The following is a 12618-nucleotide window of genomic DNA, read 5'->3' as shown; positions in this document are numbered from 1 at the left end:
GTATTTAAATCAAGCTTTCCCACTTAAATTTCAGACTATATTGTCTTAGTGGAGAATGATAAAATCTAATCAGGAGTAAAATCGTCAAGCTTCTGTCTTTTATTCAGTGCACGAGTAGATGCTATTTCAGTATCAGGCCATGCAAGCGCCAAGGCTGCAGCATCTCAAAAGTACTGAATACAATACTTTTTGTACAGTTTTGCTCTGTATTCTGCTTTTGCCATTATCTTCACCTTTACGTTCCTTCCTTTTCAGCCACATAATAGTGAAGATGCCCAAAAAACCTCCTTCGCATTCAGTTTGGAACCTCTGTGATGTTTTTCTTCCTTTTTTTTTTTTTTTAAATCACCTTCTATTAGGTCCTTCTTCTAATATTTTATTTTTGCCCATATACTTTAACTGTCTTCACAAACTCTAATCCTTGAAATTTTCTCCATTCTATCGACCAACAACTGTGTCTCAATCACTTGCCTTCTTGCAAAGTCGGGGACTCCCACTCAGACAAGGCAGTGAGGCTTCATCAGCATCCTAGAATCTGCTACTGCCCCTCCTAACCTTCTGCCAAGGCCACTTTATAGATCCCTAACCCTGGATAACTCCGTCAAGCCCTGTCACTGTTCTTCTTGCCGGACTGTCAGCAGGAGCCAAAGAAAGTCACAAAGCTAAGATAATTAGGCCCATTTCCATTTCAGGCTAGGTAAACTCAGAACTTCCCCACTGCTCAGCAATCCTTTGATTTATCTATTTATATATCTAGGGGGATGCAGGAAAGTTTCCCACACAGCGACAGTTCTACAGTTGTCCACATTATTAACATCCTCATGTCCCCACCCCTACGTATGTCATCTGAAGGTCCTAACCACCTCTACTCTGCTGGGCAGGATTAAAGTGAAAAACTTCTGATTTGAGTTTCTCTACTTTCTTCAACATTTCAAAATATATCAGAGGTCTTCCCGTTTCCCTCTTCACCTACCCTAGCATCCCACCAAATTGCATTCCTCATCTTTGCCATTTTCTGCTATGCACCTGTTTATAAATAACCCCTTCTCTTTCTGTAGGACCAGCCCTCAGAGATGAACTCTGTCCTTTAGTATTTTAAAAATCTTCCTGTGTATAGTTTTTCCTCTTTCCCTGTGTCAATGAGCAAATTTCTATTCTATAATTCTAGAAAAAAACTATTTTTCCTAGTGATTGTTTTCCTAGAATGACCAAATAATTTCTTTCTAATTTTACATTTGAGTAAAATTACAGTCAAAAACAAACAAACAAAAAAAACCGCTCTGTCTGGCATTCAACCTCTTCTTCCTTGATATTAACACTTACTTCAGCTGTCCTTCTTGAATTAGTTGTAAGTCAGGAAAAATATCTGAATATCAAAGTGGTCCATAATGACATTTGGAGCTAGTATTGACCACAGTGTCATAGCCTATAGACAAGTGGGTGTCAAATAATTATGAAACATTTAAGAAAAGCTGATAGGGAAGATAAAAAGGCAGGAATGGGCAGAGTTAACAGTTAATGGAAGGGATGACCCCAAGATGGGTCACCAAGCAGCCAACCCACAGTGTTCAAATGTTTGGAAAACACGTAAATTGTGGATCAGCACCCAAGGAAATCCAAGATGGTCTCTGGTGTGGCAGCAAGAATATTTTGGGCAGTAATAGAAATTGACCCTTGAAGGAGATGCCTGAAACCAAATAATAACTAGGTGTGTGACCAGCATTATTAGTAGGAAGACTGGTAGTTATGCTCCCATTTTACATATAAATTCATGGAGGTCAAGGTCTGTGTGTTTTTAGGTTTCTATTTTCATGAACTTGTAAAATTTTGGTCAGTACTTATTCATGTAGTCCCTTGATTTAAGGTGTAGCACAGGGTTCAGTGAATATTCACTGAAGTGAATTGAAATATAATGAGATAATCCAAAAATCAAATCTTAGGACTCAACAACTCAGTGAATATACAAGTGCTTTAAGTTGACACCAACTTTAATGTGGAAAGAGAAGCTGCAGTTACTGTGCCTTGCTTGTACATATGTCTTGATACATACCTGACTCATGGTCAGGACTGACTCACAGCTAAGGCTTTGAGTAATGCTGTTAGCGCATGAGGCTGAGAATGTCTGGTGAAGGCAAGAGGCCAGTGCTCACTCCCATTTGGTAAGCTCCCTTTTCTTCCAAGGAAGACTTAGTTTCTTTATTCCTGGATATGTATGTATAGCACATTCTATTTTCAGTGGAAGTCACCTGATACTGCTTATTACTTACACAACTCAGATTGTCTTTGTAATTTATAGTCATAACTCTTATTGTGGTGTATACAATACATCCTGTAATCTATTTATGCACCCGGAAATACGCACATATCATAAATGGCAGAAAAGTCTTCAAAATTCACTTTGTAAAGAAGGTGGTAAAAATGTCTCATAGAAATCCTATGGTGAAGGGTGACTAATATATGGCAGTAAAAGCCTGTTCCCAAACACGAGGAATTTGTCAGTGAAATGACATCATCAATATTGATGTAAAAGATTTCTGCTTTAATGACATAGCAAAATTCCTGGGTCCTCACCCAAACACAGGGCTATATCGTGTTGAGCAGTGTTCCGTGTTGAAGAGATGGATTCATGCACTGATTGGTGTCTAGATACATGACTAAGTTTCCTCCTCCTCCAGTGATCTGACACAATATGACTCATGAATGTGGGACTTGGGGAGGCTCAATAAAAGAAATATAAAGCAATGCACTTGGTTTGGTGGACATAGAAGTTCAGCTGGTGATTTCTCCTTTCTCAAGAACATATACCAATTGGCATTTTGTTTTGTTTGAGATGGACATTTAGTCTTTTGTATATTTTTATAGTTTTATTGAGGTATAATTGACATTTGACACACTGCCTGTAGTGAAAGTGTACAATGTGATTAATTTTGGCATATGTATACACATTGCAATCAAGATGATGAACATATCTGTAACCCTCTAAAATGTTCTTATGCCTTTTGTAACCCCTTTCTTTCTCTTCCTACTCCTAGCCCCATTCCCCCGATTCTGGGCAACAACTGATCTGCTTTCTGTCCAAATAGATTAGTTTCCATTTTCTAGAATCTTACATAAAGGGAAACACACACTATGAGCTCTTTGTTATCTGGTTTCTCTTACTCAGCCCCATCATTTTCAGATAAATTTCTGTTGTTGTGCATGTCAATATTTTGTGCCTTTTCCTTGCTGTATAGTATCACATTGTGTGAGTATATTATAAATTGTTTATTCATTCACATATTGGTGGACATATTGATGGTTTTCAGTCTTTACGTATTACAAATAAAACTTTTGTATACATGCATGTACAAATCTTTCACTGGAAATATAGCTATTCATTTCTTTTAGGTAAATATATAAGAATGAGATGTCTAGGTTGTATATTATATCTATATTTAACTTTTGAAGAAACTGCGAAACATTTCTTTTTCCCGAGGGGTTGTGCCATTTCACATTCTCATCAGGAAAGAAAGTGAGATCCAGTTGACATTCTCAACAGCAATTTGTAAGGTTAGTTTTATTTAATTTTAGCCATTCTAGTGGGTGTGATGGAAGTATTTCATTGTGATTAAATTTTGTACTTTCTTAATGACTAATCGTATTGAACATCTTTTCTTGGACTTATTTGATATCCATATATCTTTACGAAGCATCTGTTCAATGTTTTGCCTGTTTTTAGATAAAATCGTTTGCCTTCTAAATACTGAATTGTAAGTATTCTTCATCTGTTTTAGAGTCAAGACCTTTGTCAGACATATGTTTTGCAGATATTTTCTTTAAGTTTGTGACTTGTCCTTTGATAGCAGTGCCTTTTGAAGAGCATGTTTAAAAGAAAGTTGATGTAGCCCAAATTTTTTATTTTTGCATTTATTACTTACGTTTTTTGTTTCCTGTTGAAAAATTTGTTGCCAAACCCAAGATCACTAAGATTTTCTTCTCTGTTTTTTTTTAGAAATTTTGTGATATATATATATATATATATATATATATATATATATACACACCATAGAATACTAACAAGCCATTAAAATAGTTGAAAGAATGTCTTTTGCAGCAACTTAGATGGAGCTGGAGGCCATTACTCTAAGTGCAGTAACACAGGAGTGGAAAACTAAAAACTGTACATTCATGCTTATAAGTGGGAGCTAAGCTATGATTAAACAAAGGCATTACAGAGTGATATAATGGACTTTAGAGCCTCAGAAGGAAGAGAGTGGGAGGAGGAAGGCCAGGGATAAAAAATTTATACATTAGGTACAATGTACGCTCCCTGGGTGATGGGTACAGTCAAATCTTAGAATTCACTGTGCTATAATTCATCCCTGTAACAAAAACCACTTGTATCTCAAAAGCTACCAAAATAACAAAAAATTTAAGTTTTATATTTTTGGTTTTTACATTTAAGACTATTATCAATTTTAAGTTAAATTTTGTATAAACTCTGATATAAGAATTGAAACTCATTTCTTACAAATGGTGTCCAGTTGTTCCACTGTTTGTCCACTGTTTGTTGATTCTTTGTAACAAATTGTTTTGGTAGCTTAATCACAAAACAGTTTAGCACATGAGTATGAGCGTAGTTTTGGATGGTCTGTTCAGTTCCATTGGTCTAATATTTTTGTCATGATGCCGCCGTCTTCATTACTAACATTTTCGTTTACAGTTCAGGTAGTGTAAGCTTACAACTTTCTTTTTATTTTTCAAAGTTGATTTCCATGGTCATTTTTGCTTTCTAAAGAATGTTTACAAGTCGGCATCATTTTTTAAAACATAATTCTAAAGAAGTAGAAGAAAAGAATTGACATGACATTCTTTAGAATGACTATAATGCTAAAATTGTTTTTCTTCTCTTTTATTTTTTAGTTCAGGACACAAATGTTTCTGTCACTTCATAAAATAGGGGTTCTGCTCTTAAAGACCAGCAGTCTAAACCTCTGAAGCAGTGTTATCCAAGGTTGTCTGTAATGTTACATCAGATGATCTAGAACTTCTTATAATCACTCATTGTGCATAGTGGATATGATAGTTCTCATACTCTTATCATTTACTTGACATTGTAATAATATCTCTTAAATTTATAAATTGCTTTATAATTCCAATATGCTTTTAACAAATTGTTTTATTTGAACCTTACTTTTTTTAAAGCGGGCTGGTAAGCATTATTAACAGTATAATTATTACAATATGTCTATCACAAAGCTGGCAGCAAATATGTTACATACCTATTTTGCATGTGACATAGTATAATATATACAATCTTTCAGGGTATAATTAATTGCCTTTAAACACAAAAAACTGCAAAACAGTAAATTACTTACACAAATATTATAAGCATGTAAACTAAAATTATACATTAATATAAATTAGTATAAAATTATAAATTAATACTAAGACATAAGTAAATGATGGTCGAGAAAGACAGTTATATCATTTAGGGATTTAAAAGAAGTAGCAATGAGTATTCCTGTGATTAACCCAGCCATGAAAGAGTTCCAAAACTGAAAGGAACGTAGATTTATTTTAAAGAAAAAATAGCATGTTGAGAGTCAAGATGAAAGAAGAGGAGGGGGTCACAGTAGGAACAAGGGCGTGAGAATAAAAATGCATGACATTAGTGTTGATCTGATGAAAAGAATATGCTCTCTGTAGGAAAGAAATTGATTAGAAAAATAATTATAGATGGTACTAGAATCGTAGGTTGAAGTGGGTTGCTAGAGACCCTGAAAGCTTTCTCATATAAAGACAGAGCTTCCATTAGTACCTGTGTGCTTTTGAGTCTGACGTCCAAGTCTCCATCCCAGAACTCTTTCCTGAATTACAGACATGTATATTTAAGTGCCTGCTAGTCATTGATGCCTGAGAGATTCCACAAATAACTCAAACACGCTTAAATCTGAACACTGGTTTATTTGCTCGAGCTTACCTTTCTCCTATATTCTCAATTTTATTAAGGGCACTATAAGCCATCCAGAAGTCTGAGCGAGAAAACAAGGAGCTTCTTCGGTCTCCTTGTTTATCTTCCAGTATAACTCAATTTTGTGAATGTAACTAGTAGCATATTATATCTTCGATCTTTGCCCTCTTCTCCATCACCATTGTCAATGCCTTCACACGGGCTATGTTATCTCTTTTTGGACATGTTGATGACTTTCTAGTTGATTTCCTTGCCTCTAGTTTTAACTGCCCATCAGGATAAATGATCACATTATTTTCTTCACCACATTCTTCTCTGGGAGCTTCCCATTAGTGATACAATCTTTTATCAGGGTCTGTGCCAAGTCCACATATTTTAGCTTCATTTTTTGTAATCTCTTCCCTCAGTGCATCCTGCATGACTGCCATTTCAACAAATGCATTTCCTTGGATGTAGCATTGTCTTTTATTCCACTGTGCTCTTGTCCCTGCCATTCTCTCTAATGGGGCATCTTCCTTATCACTTACTTTTTAAGTCAAAGCTTAAGCTCTATGCATCTGTGATGCTTTTGCTGGTGCCCCCAGATATTGTTAGTTGCTTTTTTTTTTTTTTTTTTGAGGTGGAGTAGTCTTGCTCTGTCTCCAGGTTGAAGTAGTGCAGTGTTGCAATCTTGGCTTACTGCAACCTCCACCTCCCTGGTTCAAGCGATTCTTTTGCCTCAGCTTCTTGAGTAGCTGGAACTGCAAGTGTGCGTGGCCACCCACACCCCTACCTAACTTTTGTATTTTTAGTAGAGATGACGTTTCACCATGTTGGCCAGGATGGTCTCGATCTGTTGACCTTGTGATCCGCCCATCTCGGTCTCCCAAAGTGCTTGGATTACAGGCATGAGCCACCGCGCCCAACTGGTTACTCCTTCTTCTATGCGCCATTGGCACTTGGTGGAGGCTTTTGTGAAAAACTGTGTGGTTCTTTTAGGAAAAGCACCATATGCTGTTTCATTTCCCTTTTCCTTTTCTGTAACATGATAACTGGCTCAGAGGCAGTACTAAGTAAACATATATAAGTATAAATATATAACAAGTATATTAATAAGTGTATTATATAAAGATACATATTTTTATATATCTATTAATATATTATATAAACATATATTATAAATTGTATTGGTATATTATAAAAATATATTTTATATTATATTTTATGTTTATTTTCATATATTATTACATATTAATATTTTAAAATATATATTATACATATATTTATTATATAAATATACATGTTATATAGACTATATGAATACATATTTGAATGATTAAACTGAATAGATAATAAAATGAAAGTCTTAAAAACAGTAACTTGGAGAGGGTGACCTGGAACAGAGTAGATGTGGGTGGTGGGTGATTCCGGGAAGCCTGTTACCTGAGGAGCTTCTTCAGAGTAAAGGATGTTGTGGTGAGCATCTGCTCTCTGCATCTTGGATTTAATCTGTCCATTTTTTACCTTATCCAATTATAGTTTCAATGCTTTTGAGTCATTTCTATCCCATTTACCCAATTACCCACACCATTTTGTTTTGTCTCTTAAGAGTCAGAGGCAGAGAAAACTATGGCCGAAAGTCCTAAGGCGGCAATTCCTATTTGGAAGATAAACCAGAACAGAAAATGCAAGCTCTTGGTTGTCAAATAATAATTATATGATTTTTGAAGGCTTGCCTCTGCTTCAATAGTAAGAAACCATTTGGGAAACCATATTCGAGACCTCACCAGCCCACAAAGAAAAGTGATGGTGCAGATAAGAGACACAATAAACTGCCTGAGGAAGTCTATTAGTGTATTTTTGGGGGAAAGTAATTGACCATTGGCAGGACTAACATTTTAATCACATTTTCTCTTCTATTCACTTATATTCTTTAAATCCAGGTTGCTGCTCATTGAATTGGAACTGTACTGCCTAATCTCACTACTTTACTAAGTTCACCTGGCAGTTATATATTTTCAGTGCCTTTAGCATTCTTTAAAACGTGTAATTAAATGATGCTTAGCCTTTAGCACAATTAAAATTTTCTTCGCTTTTAAGAATGGAGATAGTCCATGGTACTAAATATAGCTGCTGCCCTAGAACAGAATAACAAAAGCCAGAGGAAAAGCCTCAAAAGTGGTGGTGTTAGCGGTGGAGGGAAAAGACGTGTCAAGATGTCAAGTAAAGTTTTTCTGCCAACTGCCTTTTTTTTGATCTTTGCATAAACTTTAAATTTTTACAGACTTGACATTTTCCACCAAAAAGCAACAGAAAAAATGTCTCCAGAGTTTCTTGGCATTGGGCAAATGAGAGTCAATGTAAAGGACAATGAAACATCAACAGTAGGGTAGCGCATGGTGGAGGCTGATATGAAATTGATATGTCAGATAAGTAAAGCAGCAGGAAAATCATGATTAGCACTACAGGGATATTGGAAATTTCCTCTGTGACAGAGAGCTTTCTTTGCTCCTGGGTTCACTACCTACTATGAAAAGTATTCCCACAAGTCACTAACCCATCAATCATACATCTGCTCTACTGGTTGTTATGGAGAACCAAACATCAAGCGTAAGATAGTATCTACTAATAAAAGCTTATGGCTTTTCTAGGAATGCAAGCCAGACTGGCATCTTCTCCAAAGAAGGCATGAAAGCATTCAGTTGCTTATTTTTTTTCTATCTGTGAAGTGTGCCGCAAATCAAGCAGGGTAGAAGTGTAACTGAAAATTAAAGGGAACCTGGTTTCAGTAGTTTGGTTCTAGTTGGCTGACTGAGATAAAGAGCTTTAGAGAAACATTTGACACAGAAAGAAACCAGACAAGAGAGAAACAGTGGGCTATTCTGTTTCTCTGTTGACAAGACATGTCACTTAATAATGACTATCATATTAGGAATATTCATATAATTGTTATGACCTAATTCACGGGCTAATATCAAATAAGGTTACATCTTTGTTTAGTTTTCTTTCTTTTCTTCTTCTTCTTCTTGTTTTTTTTTTGGATGCAGAGTCTTGTTCTATTTCCTAGGCTTGGCAATATTTCAGCTCGCTGCAACTTCCCTCTCCCAGGTTCAAGCGGTTCTCCTGCCTTAGCCTCCCGAGTAGCTGGGCTTACAGGCACCCGCCACCGTGCCTGGCTAATTTTTGTATTTTTAGTAGAGATGGGGTATTTGCCATGTTGGCCAGGCTGGTCTTGAACTCCTGACCTCAAGTGATCTGCCTGCCTCAACCCCCCAAAGTGCTGGGATTACAGGCGTGAGCCACGGCGCCCGGCCTCAATTTTCAAATTAAAACTGACTTGAGTCTCAACTTGACAGTTTGGCAGAATTATTTATGAAACCAGTGAGGCTCATCTGCTCAAATGCATTTGGTTAGAGAACAGAGTAATTCTATTCTCTTTCACGCCTGCACTAGAAGACTTCGTCTGCTGTTGTTTCTTATACTCTTGCTAATCAGTAAAATACTGACCTGCCTAGTCTAAAGTTGACTTGTTCACTGAAATGATGATGTTCTTGCTGTTCCAAACACTTGCAGAAGCCTCTGTAGCTTTTCAATGGTGAAGGCTCATTCTCTCATTGACATTCTTTAGTTTGCCTCTTGGTCCAAAGGTCACCTGTTAAATATGATTAACCTTTTTTAGCCTATGCAAAAAAAAGTTTGATGACAATATTTTCTTCTAGGTCATTGGATAACTAGGAGTCTTACATTTATATCACAGTAGGGTCTCACTCATATGACTTTTTCTTGATCAAAATATAGTCAAAGATAACTTGTGCTCTCCAATTGGCTTTCAATGACAATTTGTCTTAAAAATAGGAATATTGTCGGGCATGGTGGCTCACTCCTGTAATCCCAGGACTTTGAGAGGTTGAGGCTGGTGGATCACCTGAGGTCAGGAGTTCAAGACCAGCCTGGTCAACTTGGTGAAACCCTGCCTATACTAAAAATACAAAAAATTAGCCAGGTGAGGTGGTGGGTGCCTGTAATCCCAGCTACTCGGGAGGCCAAGGTGGAAAAATTACTTGGACCCGCAAGGCAGAGGTTGCAGTGAGCGGAGATCCAGCATTGCAGCCTGGGCAACAGAGCAAGACTTGTCTCAATAAATAAATAAATAAATTTAAAAATAGAAATATTTTATCCAAGTACTCTGTCACTTAGTTACAATTTACTGAATGCCCATTATGGACTAATGTTGATCTGGTTCATAATTCCTCATTTAATATGCAACCCCAGTATGTAGGCACAGGCCATGTGAGTGCTAAAATAACTTACCAAATAAGACTATAATTTCTGGTTACAGTCTCTCTGGCTTCAAACAACATGGGTCTGAATTCTTTGTGCTGATAGTGGACTAGAAACAATTGGTATCTCTGGCCTAGGGTACAGATCAGTGAAAAGACTATTTTTTAAAAATAGATACAGGCATACTGTATTGGTGATTCAAATATCAGGACATTGTTGTTGCCAGTGATTATATATATATATATGTATGTATGCATTTTATATCACCTTAGGTTCTGGGGTTCATGTGCAAAACATGTAGGATTGTCGCATAGGTACATACATGGCAATGTGGTTTGCTGCCTCCATCCCCCTGTCATCCACATCTGGCGTTTCTACCCGTTATTCCTCCCCAACCTCCCTAAACTGCGCTGTCCCTCTCCTAGTCCCCCACAATAGACTCCAGTGTGTGATGCTCACCTCCATGTGTCCATGTGAGAACATGCGGTGTTTGTGAGTACTGAGACAATTTTAGGTGTTTAATAATTAAAATAGACATGATTTATTGAAGATTTAGAACATGCCAGACTCTAGATGAAGAGTTTTATGTTTACCATCTCCTTAAATCTTCACACAGTTCACTGAGGTAAAACGGTTGTTCCCAAATCCTACAGGTACAGAAACCAAAGCAAGAGAAGGTAAATAGTTTCCCCAAAGTCAAACAACATGATGGCAGCGTTAGCATTTGAACATAAGTATTTTGACTCTAAAGCTCACACTCTTAGCCCTAACGTTAACATTTGTCTTTCTACCAGGAACTTTGTAAGTTTTGCAATTTGCCTGTGTCACATTCTAGTCTGTGTGATAATACAGATATTTGTCAACAAATGTAATTTATTTCCTCTACAGATTATGAGCTCAGAGAGAGAGAGAGAGAGAGTGTGTGTGTGTGTGTGTGTGTGAGAGAGAGAGAGAGAGAGAGAGAGAGAGAGAGAGAGAGAAAGAAAGAGAGAGAGAGAGATGCTATCTTATTTATTATTGAATATACCTTATGTCCAGAGATGGATCTTACACATAGAAGGTGCTCCTTAAATGCTGGATTAAAAAATATGAAGAATAATGTGGCACATTTTAATAATTGACTTGAATTAAAACAATAGTTTTGCATTTGATTCTAGAAAAGCAGGGAAGCTGTCCAATATCCGTCCTGTTCTTTTCAGTTTATCCGTAGAATCCACTGCATGCTTGGAGTTAGAGACAATAATTTCTCAGAATGATGCCAGGTTTTTCTTCTTCCAGATGTTGTTTAGTATACAGCTTTCTGCACTATTCTAAAATATGGAAGTACTGATGTCGACAAAGCTGTAATTATGTAGATTAAAAACTTCATAATTAATTAACTTATGGCAAAGTACTATTCTAGGTTTGTAAGATATTAAAAAGATATTAACTTGAAAAAAATTCCGGTTGTTAATAATAAGATGGTTGTCTCTATACGCAAACTTCCTTTATATATTAAGAATCAGGAGAATAAGAATTTCTAAAATGTTTCTGAACAAAAAATATAGAACCATCATAATTTTGTTTGTAAGTTTCCCACTATGAGTTATGCAATAGTTAAAGTTTCTTCTTTTTCTGTCTTGGGTTGCTTTGAATGTATAGCTCTTAAAAACTCCTAAAAGGACACAACTAAAATTTTAATAGGCATTTCAGCTAAGTCTTTTATGAATTTTGTATTAGATATCCCTTTAGCCTTTGGTAAAGCTATAAAAAAAATTGTCTGCTTAAAAATGTAATCATCACACAGGAACATTCCTAAAGTCAGCATCAAATAGAATAAAATATATTTTATTAACGATACAATTCACAAAATTACCAGCCCTGCCACTCTCTGCCCTCCAGGGACACCTCTTCATCCTACTACATGTACACCAGCCTCTGGTGTTTGTTCTGTATAATTTAACCTTCTGTTTGCCTTGAATGCTTAATGAGCTAGATTAAGTGAAATGCTGTTTAGAGGGGTGTTGACTTGTGTTGAGAAAGTGGACCAATGAAATCCCCTCGTGAGGCAGAGCCTGAAAAATCTTATTGCCAAGTGAAAAAGGTCCACTCCTGATGAATAAACTAGAATCAAGAAAGGACTAGCAAGCCTTGTTTGTTTTCACTTCTAAAGGGATGCTTAGTAAATAAACAGAGTCAGTGTTCCAAGATCTAGTTTGGAGGGAGCATCTGGGCCTCTTTCCAGGTGCAGTAGCCTCGTTTCTATAATGTCATATTTCTTCCTCAACATGTAACTTTAGGACTCATAAGGAGTTATCTATAGTCTTTTACCTCCTACCTCAAATTGGTTGGTTTATCCTTTTCTTAAAACCAGATAAGGTTCTTTCTCATATTTATCTTAAAGAAGGAAGCATATCTCCATTATG

The sequence above is a fragment of the Callithrix jacchus genome, chromosome 13, assembly GCF_049354715.1.
Source record: "Callithrix jacchus isolate 240 chromosome 13, calJac240_pri, whole genome shotgun sequence".
Classification (NCBI taxonomy): Eukaryota; Metazoa; Chordata; class Mammalia; order Primates; family Cebidae; genus Callithrix; species Callithrix jacchus.
Note: the sequence above shows the minus strand (reverse complement) of the source record.